Source organism: Papilio machaon, chromosome 4, assembly GCF_912999745.1.
Source record: "Papilio machaon chromosome 4, ilPapMach1.1, whole genome shotgun sequence".
In the NCBI taxonomy this organism is placed as follows: Eukaryota; Metazoa; Arthropoda; class Insecta; order Lepidoptera; family Papilionidae; genus Papilio; species Papilio machaon.
This window is the reverse complement of record NC_059989.1, coordinates 2,075,587-2,088,688: the sequence shown is the minus strand read 5'-3', so window position 1 is coordinate 2,088,688 and position 13,102 is coordinate 2,075,587.

The following is a 13,102-nucleotide window of genomic DNA, read 5'->3' as shown; positions in this document are numbered from 1 at the left end:
CGCAGATATAAACTTCCACAAACGTGTGTTGTGCCAGGAAAATATTTTTCATGTCAATTATTGGCGAGGTGTTCTACCAACGCAAAGTTCAACAAGAATTATGGATTCGCGAATAACGCGCGGCACCTGTGAAATATGATAGGATATGCTTCATATAGACAGAGCATCGGGGTTGAAGCCATCATACTTCTAAAATAAATACACAGGAGATTTCTTACTAAATAGTAACGAGATCATAAACGTTATAAGATTTAAAAGAATTTATGGCAATTTAGAAATTAGGAAAGCTAATTACAAACTAAAATGGATACAATGGAATGGCTTTAAAGCTATTAGAAAAGTTTCTTAACCGACTGAATCTTTAACGTAAGATTTGAAGCAGAAATTCGATGATTCGATGTTATTAGTAACATCGTCATGTAACATGCAAGAGAAAGAAAAACATCCGCACGCCATTGATTTGTACACATCGGTTGAGAATGCGCGACCACTGCGCTAGCGCATCCAATGCGCTGATTCCTGAAATAGACCAGCAGTTTGACACACATAAATAATATTAGCGCGCTCGTAAATATAGCGGGAGCGGTGTCCAGACTATATCGAATGCTTGGGTGACGTGCGACCCGATCTATGTAACATGCAGGGCTGACAACTTTAAAAAAATGCAGACCAGAGAAATAAAAGATAATAAATGATTTTATGAAACCAACGGCATCTTGTGAAATGTTTCATCCACACTGACAAGAAGAAATAGTTTTCAAAGTTGTAGTACGAATATGCACTGAGCAAACCCTAAGAGGAGTCAGCCCTAGTTGAAAGCTGAGTTGTGAATAGAACAGTGACACCGTCCTCAAGGTCTTTGAATCTATTTTCAAATATCGTAATATGAGGTTAAAATTTGCAACTATAGTATAAAAATAAAATTTACACCAAGATGTACAAATGTTATGCTTTGTACTGTAAATGCTGTAACTGCTAATGTTTTGTACCATGTTTCATGCGATTTTGAAATCGTATACGAGTTCAAAATGAGAAATAAAGTAAGTATAAAACAATTTGTAGATCATTCAACCTGCATTATACGAACACTAGCAAAATTTAATTTCATACACCACGAAAGTCTTCAAAAGTCAAATACACTGGTAATTATTGATTAAGACATGCTTAAATAAAAATAGGTACTTGCAAATCTCTGTTCCGGTAAAATAGACGTAATTATAACCGACATATAAAATGAAAGCAACAATTGGTTTTGGCGTCGTATCCTCGGGCTTGCGTGAGTTAACATAAGTATAGGGGGCGTTCACGTCACCGTGCATGTCTTAATAAGCCATGGTTATGTTATGAAGTTGAAAGTCGACGAAGATATCACTCATAATTGCCAAACAACACTCTCACTTTAGTAACATTTAGGACAGACAATAATTTCACTTACAAAGAAATTCCTATTCACATTACGCTGTTCCATTACTGTTGTAAACATACCTGAAACAAAATTACAGCAAATTTTATTCACAAGTTTCATAATAATGTTAAGAAGAAAACCGACACTGTACCGGTATATAGGCTCAACACTAGACCTACTAAAATATCAACGCTTACGTCCCCTCACTACCTCTGACACTTGACTTTGAACAAAAGCGCGCCATTGGCTCCCAAAGATTTTAATAATAATTAATTTTATATTATGTAAAACTAGAAATATAAATGGCTTGCAATACTTGATAAGTGACTAATTAATTATATTACTTTATAGATTCTTATATTTTTTAGGACTACAAATTTGTACTAAACGTTATATTTAGTAACTAACAAAATAAGCATACTTTTGATTTAAAAATTTCTGAGTCAGTTTTACATGTTGGTTTGATTTAAATTATTCATTGGGCTTAACCTTGATTGTAACGTAAATCACTTTCACATGCATTGAAAACATAAATTTAAAAAAATCGATTAAAAGAATTTTAATCGTATTAAAGTAATATCGTTAAGTTAAAGATCAAAAATTTGAACCAATATATAACAATGACATGACAATGACACTTAATTTTTTCACTTTTTTCATTGTCACAGAAATTGCAAAAGACAACATTACTGCTAAATTCTGCAGCTATTTAAATAAATAATTGAAATAGACAAACGTTATCGTGGATCTGTTGAAATTTTTACAACCGTTAAAGTCATAGAATCTTAGTTCAAGCTTTAATTGAAGCAATACCAAGAATCTTAAATAGCTTGTAGTTAAAAGTTACAACGTAAAAATCAATAAAAATTTACAATCACGAATATAAAAACAACATGGAAGATGAGAGAGAGCGTATATTTATAATTGTCTGCATTCAATTCTCCCGGTCTTATTTATAGAGCAATTAAAATCATTATTGCAATGTCTCTGCTCTTTTTAATTACATAAATCAAAGTTACTGATTAGTAAGAATTAATGAAACTTAAACTTTTACGTGCACCTGTAACCGCATAATTGATCATTAAATGACTGAGTGCGGTAGTTAAAGTATCATCTTTCTGATATATTTATTCCATTAACAACTTAATAGACAGTAAAAAGTATACTACTTTTAATGATGATTAATATAGAGCGTGTAAATGCTCCAGAGACTCGGTTTCAAGGTCGCGCCAGGTAATTAACAAAGCTAATGTCCTGAGTAGTTTTTGCGGTAAAATGTTACGCTAAAATTTTATTTCAGCATGGAGGTCAGTGGGGAAATAACTTAAAACATCTCGTGTTACGCTTTCTCTACCCGTTACATCTTCATCATCAAAATTGTAACTACACTTTGAAGAATTAAAAATATTTTATTTTTTAATGATCAATATTTTAAGATATGAATGAAATGCGTATAATAATTTCTTTTTTGCTGAAGTAAGCATTTAATCAATGCTAGTCACAAACTCTAATGTTATTTATCTACATAAAATTTAATAAAAATTCAAAATTTGTTGAAGCTTCCTTCCATCTGTTGGGAAGCCACAACACTATCTACGTATTACATGTCACTTGAGCCACTTACGTCCTTTATACCTTTTTTCAAGAAAACAGCAAAATGAGACAACAGTAGAGCAGAACAGCGCTGTTTGCAGTAATTGTTCATTCATATTATTTACTGCTATACCCCACTGTCCTCCTCTCGTGTGAAATGAGCATTACTCCTAACACGTCCGCAGCCGCCTAATGAATTAATGTCCCTACATTAATGTCAAATAGCCCGCCCGTCCATGTTCCCGTCCTCATGCCGACTGGAATGCGGAATAGCTTCGTGCAATTGACATTATCCACTTAGAAGCCAGCGATGCTCCAGTTCAGCTCGGTGTAAATTTAAACTTTGCGTTGCTCGCGAGCGATACAACACGCTTATTCAAATATAGCTCTTATTTGTGTAAGCTATTGTTAATTGTATCTTATCAGATTATCACAAACCACTATTTTTATATATGGCCTACTGAGCAATATTATGCTAAATGTGATAACCAGATTTTTATTACATTAAAAACTTGTGCTAATTTAATTTGATAAGATATAAAACGCAATTGTTAAAACATTTAACGGAAATGTTGCCGAACACAGTGGCATTGTGGCTAAACACGTGTATCAATAATACAAAAACGTGAGCACCTTGTGTACCCAAATGTCTCATATCAAGCCGGGGCGTTTTATTCGCAACATAAAAGTTACAAAAAAGATCAAAGAGTACACACGGAGCATTACATCGCGTTTCTTCGTAATGATGTTTTCATCCTCCGGCTAACGTAATTAATTCACGTAATGGCTACATGATATCTAAACACTAGCGAAGGGTAATGAAAAGGTCGGCCGCTCTACGTCGCAACTCGTGCATAATCAAACGATTTTTCGGGATTACGTTTTACGTTACTCATAAAAATAGTATTAAATGCCGTCATCAGTGTGAGTTATGCAAAGCCGCGTGACGCAACTCGAGCTTTCTTGAGGTCAATGTCGCCCGAGCGCGCTACCTATACGGCAAGACAAGTGCCTCTGACCTTAGATTAAAGATTATTATCAGCACTGAATAAGTATCGATTGGTTTACTCGATCCGCTTTAATGGACACTTGTATATCTTGTTACTCCCCTCCCCAATAATTACTACGAATTAAAATTGTTAATCATACATTTTCCTCGTGTAATTTCAATACAGGCAAAAAGTTCAAACCATCAATCGAAACACGGCGTGTCAAAACTTTTTATGTCTATTATCAATATCATTTATAATGTAATAGGAAAGAGACGAGGCATACGTCTACAGCTGCTACGAGTATTAGCTTGGCAGATATAATAAACATTTTTTTATTACATGAACGATACACGAATGTAAAACATCGTCTCATTTGCTCGTGGTAAATGACAAAACCGACTACGTGAGGTCGATGACCTTTCGGGGCAGCCTAATCAGTTCTTAGCGTACAGTGAAACAATTACGAGTGACGGCCCGATTCGTCATGATTTTATCAATTGCTTTTAAGTTTACATGCGCTGTACAATCTAGTCTAGATTAATTTAATGAATGAAAAAAATGTAATTCATTGATAATAGTTTTCATTTTGAGAGCATCAAATAATAACTATGCCATATTTTAATTATACATGATGTACTTAAATCTATATATTGTAGTAAATAAGAAGAGTTAATTTTAGAACAGTAATCATTTTAAAAGCCATTAGATTAGTTTTTCAAAATACTTTCACAGCCTCATTCATAGATGCGAGGAGTAAATTAGTAACCCAGAGAGTTTCATCGTCAATGTTTTGGTTTCCATGGAAATAAAATCGTAATTAAAAACATGTTTGAGATCGCGCGAGGAACGTCAATCAGTGCTTGAAAATGGTAAGCAAGGTCAACTGGATTATTTTTTCTCATGTTTCCTCACATTGGCCCCAATCCAAAGCAAATATCTGCCGGACGTTGATTCATTCTGCGCCTCACGATGTATTGTCGGTTGTCAATTTCAAAATAGCTTTCTGGGAAAGAAACTACGTTTGTTTTATTTCTTCTAATGACAATACAACAGTTGAAAACACCCGCCAATTCGCTATTCTTCTAAAGTATCTGTTCATTTGAAACAAATCATTTGTTTTGTTTCTTTTAGCGTTTGAGTTCTTAACATAAGCAAATGTAACAAAGATTTCCCTATAATTTTACACCTACGTTTTCGCAAACGTCTGTGCAACAAAAAATTATTTTTATTACAATATAAATGTAAATTATTCTGTTTCTACAAAATATTTCGAACGTATCATTAATTTAAGCATATATTTTGTCTCGGAGAAAGCTGGATTTTTATGTGACAAAAATTTATTAGCAATGATTTCGGGATATATAAATACGCGCCAATACACATTCCGCAGAAAGGATTAAGTCGGCGCCAAATAAAATTTTATGAGTGTCTTTGGTCTTGTAAAATGTTTTTGCTCGAAAATTACTTTTTTTGCTGACTGACAGAAAGGTAACGTCTTTGCAAATGAATTTATAACTTTGTAAGTAGGTCCATCCGTTCTATGTGAGCTCTCGTAGTGTAATAGTCGTGCCTACTATCGCTCAACTTTTTTTTTCTTAAGGTTTTATTACATAAACAAGAGTCTTTTACGTTACTTAAAATCGTCCCGTCACCAAACCGATGAAATAAAATTCTCCTCAAAACATTTGACTTTCACTTTAAATCACTTTTATATTTTTAGAAAATCGAAAGCGGTCACCTGTAATAAGTGCGAGCTGAATAATCAAGATAAAATCAACACGGTTCGGAGGATCGAGTCCGTGTGGCATCGCATTACGCAATCAATGCCGAGAGTTGAGCACACCTGGCGAAAGCATTTGTTAATTAAATACTCACCACAAATACCAATGAGGTAACACACTAATTAGACTCAGGTGTCTAAAGAAACAACACTGCAACGAGAAATTCCTCCAAGTAATGAAAAAAATAAAACGAAAGACGTTGGTAAACATTTTCCTAATTTGTCAAATAATATCATAACATGGCATAAATAAATGTCGAAGCAAAATTACTTAAATTAGACATGAATAAACATAAATTACGTATACGTATCAGCATTTTGTATAATCAACAGGTCGCATACAAATGGAGCAGATCATGTGGAAGTATACAAACTTTGAATTAGGCAAATCGCTATTGCCAGCGTTAGCTCGCTGAGCCATTGTGTAAAGTACGTAATGTATTGTTAGTTGATGTGAATTCACCTACTTTGGAGCGTTTTAGTGTCACATAGCTTGCGAATAGAGTAATTGCATAAGAAAACACAGACTAATTAAATTACATTTTATTTTACATTTGAAAATTATTAAAAACGACAAATACATGTAAATCGCTGAAAGATACCTTTAATTTAATTTTCTTAAGAATAAAATTAAACCGTAAAACATTAACATGTAGATTGAATGGCACGACAAGCGGTACAAAACTACAAAATTACAAATCGTGAACTTGACATAAAATTAAGACACGACTTGTACAGATTTAGAACAAAACTTGTACAAAAACGTGTGCGCTGGCAAAGCAATCAGCCTACTAGCATGCAACTAGTATCTGGCAGGCAAACTTGCCCTCACTTTTCATACGTAATAAGAAGCTATCAGTCACTATAGCTTATTTTATGTTAGCCTCATTAGTTAAATTAACTTGCGTACGGTATGTTCATTCTGTGTCTTTTTATACTTCGTGACAAAAAAACCCTTAAATGGATATAATTATTTGTATGTTACGGTAAGTTAAAACATGTCATGTTATCAAATAACCCCATTGTTGAAAATCAATAATAAATTAATTATTTCCTAAGTTTTTCGCCAATCATTATAATTCAAAAGCGATCGGATCCGAAGCGTGTCAAAAGTCGTGACAGATATGGGCACGTAGCCGCGGGCGGTCGCTGCGAGCGTCGATAACCATCGATACTCATTCATTGGCCTTGTTAACAATTCTTGTAGGACATAGACGTAATCACACTAACATACGTACCGTACCCGCTTGTCTGATGTAATATATGTAATCAGAGTTCGTCGAACTATGACCTTACGCACATGCGTAACATTTGTCTAGTGTATTTGACCATATATACAACTTTGATATAAATTTGGTATGACTCACCAAATGAATATCATATCTGTTTCGTATTAGCTTGAAGTAAGTTTGTAATTGAAATAAAATTTGCTTCATTTCCACATTTAGAGCATAAAAAATTCAAATACTGTGTACAAATACTGTTCCTTTCTATGTCTGAGCACGTTTTGCAGAATAACATTACTAGAGAGAGTCCCTAGAAAGAGAGCAGCTCTTTACCAATTTACGATTCTATTGATGACGGTCTGGTCGCGCATTTGTTACATAAATAGATTATTACGTAAGCACATCTAGGAACTAGGGGACCGATTAAAGATGGCCCGCGGATAATGTCAATTATTGTGCTGTAAAAGGCGATCGAACTCGGCCCAGTTATCACATATGGATGCCGTGAAAGTGTTGCATGAAAGAAATTGTTGCAACAATACTGCCTCTGGTATAGAATCGGTGAGTTGTAATTTATTTTATATTCAGAATAAAAATTCACACTCATTTATACACTGTCTAAACAATTGAAAAGCTTAAAGTTTCGTACAATTTAAAGGTACCAAATTAGCTCTTATATGTGTTATAGTTGATTATCGACAATCTGATTTAGTGCATGTTTTCCTTCTCGTTTGTTTAATGCTAATGTATCGTAATTATAATTTTTCTCATCTCTAGACGTTTTCAACAAACTTTTGTTTTAATTAATGCTTCAAAATCTTACTAATATTATAAATGCGAATATTTGGATGGATAGATGGATGTTTGTTTAAAGGTATCTCCAGAACGGCTGAACGGATCTAGCTGAAATTTGGCATAGATGTAGAGCATAGTCTGGAAGAACACATAGGCTATTAATTAAGTTTTTTTTTAATTCCGCGCGGACTAAGTCGCGGGCGACACTTAGTAATTCATATTCTGAACTACAAATTGTAAATCAATTTAACTCTCGCCTAACATTTCTAACATTAACATCTCTACGGCCTTCATTTATTCCTGTTTCAACTAAACTGCGATTAAATCTAAGTAGTTCAAATTACACGGACATTTTACTTACGTCTTCATTTATTCTCTCAATCTAATAAAACCGCCACACTTATAAGGTGAGATCACCATCTGTTGTCACGTGTTAATCGTGATTTGTGCTGCCACCAACATGAGTTATAGGGCCATCTGTGCGTACATTACGTGCAGCTATCGCGCCTATGTCCGAGCATTAAGATGCAGAATTGTGTAAAGTATCGAGATCATCACAGCGGAGATCGAGTGCCTCGGTTGCCTATGGTTGCCTATTACAGCTAATCCGGTGGCTTGCAAGTGGCAACTTCATTTCATGTCTGATTGATGGATAGAGTGACACGGGCGAAACTGGCACATTAGAAGGTTTCTAGTGAAACCACGCGATTATCTCGTATCTATAATATTGCATCGCTTGCGTTAATAGGCGTTTATGATTGAGATGGCTGCGAGTTCATAGGCGTTGCAGTTACGATTTTTAAGGTTGTCGGTCAATAGGACAATTGATTTTTAATAGCTTTTTAACGTATTAAACAATTTTATCTGCATGTAGACATACTTTACATCACTTGCTTCGTTAGCATACTCACAGTTCATTTGAAATTAAAATTTCTATTGCTAACTAGATGAAACATGTCAGAATATGTTTGTTGCTATTAAATTGACATTTAGCAAACGTCTGAGACAACTTGAAAGTCTATATAAGGTATTGATATGTTATACAATATTGGAATGTTAGAAATATACAAGTATGTAGCGGACATGTCTGTCTCCTTGACTTAAAAAAATAATACAACTAGTGATCAGATTAAATGTGACTGACAAAAAATAGAAAGCATACATTAATTAAGCATCATTAAGCGACAATACAAAAAAACACTACCCTGTTTGTTCACGTTTGTCTTAATGTTTCGAATAGTTTTGAACTGTTAAATGATGCCAAAGGGTCATCATTGTTCTCCGTCTACTCGTATTTACATCGATGTTCCTTCAATGTTTCCTCCTGCCATTAAAAACCGATTAAATTTAACGTAAAACGCTTCTCAAAGCACCTGCAGGCCGGCACCAGTGTTCGCGTAGAGTTTTTCACTTGCGCCGTTGGAAAGTAGGTCGGATAAGCACGTCCGATGTCGTGCCTTTTACCCTATAAGGTGCGACAATTTCCGATCTATAGTGGCAGCGTGTTTAAGTTTCTATTTATGAGAAAAGTATGTGATTGTTTTTCAATAACAGTGTTAAAGAAAATAAAAAAGAATTCGCGAATCGCTCGTAGCCCTTGTTAAGCGCGCGGTGAAACGGTCAAGCCCGGGTCGTTCCCATTCCTCGATATGAATTCTGTGCAATTGCAACGAATTGTGGAACAGTAGGTTAATAATTTGCGCAGGCTAATAATGTACATAAGGATTTCTCTGCATCATTAGGTCACAGCTTGTTAAAAATTCAAATGAAATCCTGAGATCACTTGATTGTTTATCTTCACATTCAAAATTTTAATACAAGACATAATTCAACCACATGGAAGAGTTTTGTGTACAAAGTAATACTGAATACCATTTTAAGATATTAAAGGCTATGCACCTTTACTATGACCATAAAACTGTTGCAAAGCTAAGTTACGTTGTTAGGTCTAAAATAAAACAATTATTAATTCCAATAGACGGGCATGTTTCTAAATGAAACAAGAATGGCCACTCATCGCCGCCATTCTGAGCTCTGTGTATTAACTATACTGTGGAAATGGGCTGACGGCTAAACACAAGGCAGGTGCAGTCCGTAGTAAGTAAAGCTTGAAGATTTATCCGACGCAATAAGCGATGATTTGCGATACGGCGAATTTGCAAATGCACGAGTTATGCTCCTCGTAAACTTGATAACTTACGATTTCGCGGCTCCGCATTTGGAAAAGATAGTTATTGCTTTAAACGCGAATAAATCATTAAAACGGCTTTGTTTACATATTTGCACGATAAACGGTTTATGTTCCACTAAATAACAACTTCAAATGCCTTAATTCGCTAAAATGTGAGATTATAAAATTGAAATTACCCATGAATGTTTATTTTCGCAGACGCGGTGTGATCGGCTTACGACTTACGAATTAGTGTTGCGCGAGCGTTTATCTTAAAGAGGAAATTGACGGTGATTTTAAATAAAGATATAAATTCATAGCCAATTGGTATTTAAACTGTGTATTTAGCAATTGCTAATTGGACAAAGCGGTTTAGTAATGCGCACCCATTACCAAACCGAGTGGACACGAATGCTTTTATGATAAAGTTTTGATTACTTTTATGATAAAGCTACAATTTGTTATAATGAGTCCGATTGTTCGGCGCAGGCGGTGTGTCGTTATGAATAATGACATTTCCGTTCTAAAGCAATCCATAACGTATTCGATATTGGTATCCGCAGTCGCAGTCGGGGCTCTATATTAAGCGATGCTGAATCCAATTATACGAACTAGAGAACCAACATATTGCCAGTTCATATCGATTTAGTTTAAAATAAGAAATCTAGTAACGAAGTTTATAACAAGCTAGTGATTATGGTAGACAAGTATCGAGTGTGGTACCTTCCGTACGTCGAAATGAATAACATTTTGTAATTTAGTGTTCCAATACTTTATAATCATTTAAATGTAACGTGTGACATGTAATTCAAAACCACAAAATGTATTACAGGTTTAAATCAATGTAAACATGTTGAAACAAGGTTGGTAAATATAAAGCTCAATCTCTAATCTTACTAATATTATTAATCCGAAAGTTTAAATGGATAGATGGAGAGATTTTTATTAGAAGGTATCTCCGGAACGGCTTAACAAATCTTGATGAAATTTGGCATTGATATAGAACTGGAAATTTTGGAAAAATCATCATCGTCATACGTCCCCGCCGAGGGGCTCGGAGCCTACCCCAAGTTAGGGGTGACTAGGCCATAGTCAACCACGCTGGCCAAGTGCGGGTTGGTTGACTTCACACATATCATTGAATTTCTTCTCAAGTATGTGCAGGTTGCATCACGATGTTTTCCTTCACCGTTTTTTTCTTAAACGATTTAAGTGTATCAAAGTCCGGAGGAATCAATTCAGATGAATAACACCAATTCTATCTGGCGGGGCGATCTACGTAATGTACTGAGCGAACCTCGGAAATCTCAATGAGGCATCTTCCATCGTAAAAAGTCTATTGTAACCGAGTTCATCGACACCGTGATTCATAGTAATACTATCTATCGTCTTTCAATTCTATTCGACGTTGTCACAAAAAACTAATCAATGTCGAATTTTTTTTATACATAAATTGATTTAAATTGCAAACACTTAGCTGTTTATCGTTCTTGACAAATGACGTGTGCTTAGCATATGAGAAGTAATTAATTTTTTCTTAACGTAATTTGTTTCTTTAAATGTGTGTCAGTCAAGAACAGTATTATTGTACGTTGTGTTTTAAATTGTTAATTATTTCATACTAATATTATAACTGCGAATGTTTAGATGGATGGATGGATGTTTTAGTATCTCCAGAACGACTCAACGGATCTTGACGGAATTTGGCACAAATGTAGAACATAGTCTGGAAGAACACATAGGCTACTTATTACGTCTTTTTTATTCCGCGCGGACGAGGTTGCGAGCGACTACTTAAAAATAAATTCACTTTACAGTACCGAAAAAAAACCCTGAAGAACAGAAACTTAGTGATGTTTCAAATTCCTTTTAACTAAACTCTTGTATGAACAGAGCAAGTTATTTTTATGGTTCAATTGTTTCTAACTTGTCTGAGATCTGAGGTCGTGCAAGGCTATCGAAATGGCTAACCTAACATTTCTCTGTAGTGGGTGGGTCGTGTGTTGCGCGCGTGGGTCCGATGGTTAACAGTCGAGGCACGGTCACGATGCGATGCACCACGCAGATTACTACTCGTACCACGGTCCAGAGGCCGAGGTGCTAAATATCGCCACCGGCACGCTAAACGCCGAGAAATATCAGAACAATCCAACACATTCCACATTTCATTTGGACCTTGTTTTGCTAAATGCATCGTTTGTCGGGTGGTATGGCATTAAATGTGTAGCTTAAGACAGGTTTTCTAATACAAAAATGATCAAAAAGAATCAGTAATAAATATAAATCGCTAGCTAATTTACCAATAAAATAAAACATAAGTTAATTGTAAAACAACACAGATAATGATTCAATGATTGCGTTAGTTGCTATTACAGCGTTAGATGCCGCCGATGGGCAATTAAGTTTCGCGTCGGACACGATACGCATTGTCTCGCAATGACAATGCCACGATAAGGCGGCCGGTATCATTGAGCTTTCAGTCGGCTCGCTCTATGACTTAATTTACCGACACTTTATGTTATACTAAATTTGATATATTTACACAATTATAGAGAGGCAAAAGGGCCTGCTCGGCTGATCACAAATATAGTACAATGTACTTATTTGCCAAAGATAATGTAGGTCTGATCATTTCTATTGTGTACGGTGTTATTTAACACATTTTGACACGCAATAAGGTTTTAAATAGTTAAAATATTAGTTTAAATAACTTAAAAATATCTTACTTCACTGCAGTAAATTGCATGGAATTTAGTCGCATAATTACTCTTTTGTACACTGCTAATGTTAGAATGCAAAAAGGCCTCAAATTCTTTGGCGATAGTGTCGTTTGTCGCATAGCAGGTCAGTAATTACAGCTGGGGCAATTCCATTTGCTATGCGACAGACGACAATTGAAAAGTATAAGATAATGAGCGTGACCCGAGCCAAGCGTGACGCAATATAACGCTGTGGTTCAGCGTGCGAGCAGATTCCGAAATGTTAATATTACCATTCTCACGGCAGTCATCTGGTGTGCAAGTGCGTTATGATATCATTGAACAATGGATTCATTTATTTTTCAACATTTTAATCACATTTGTAACCTTACACTTTTAACACAATGTTGTGAAAAAAAAACTCAAACAAAAGCGAAACTTA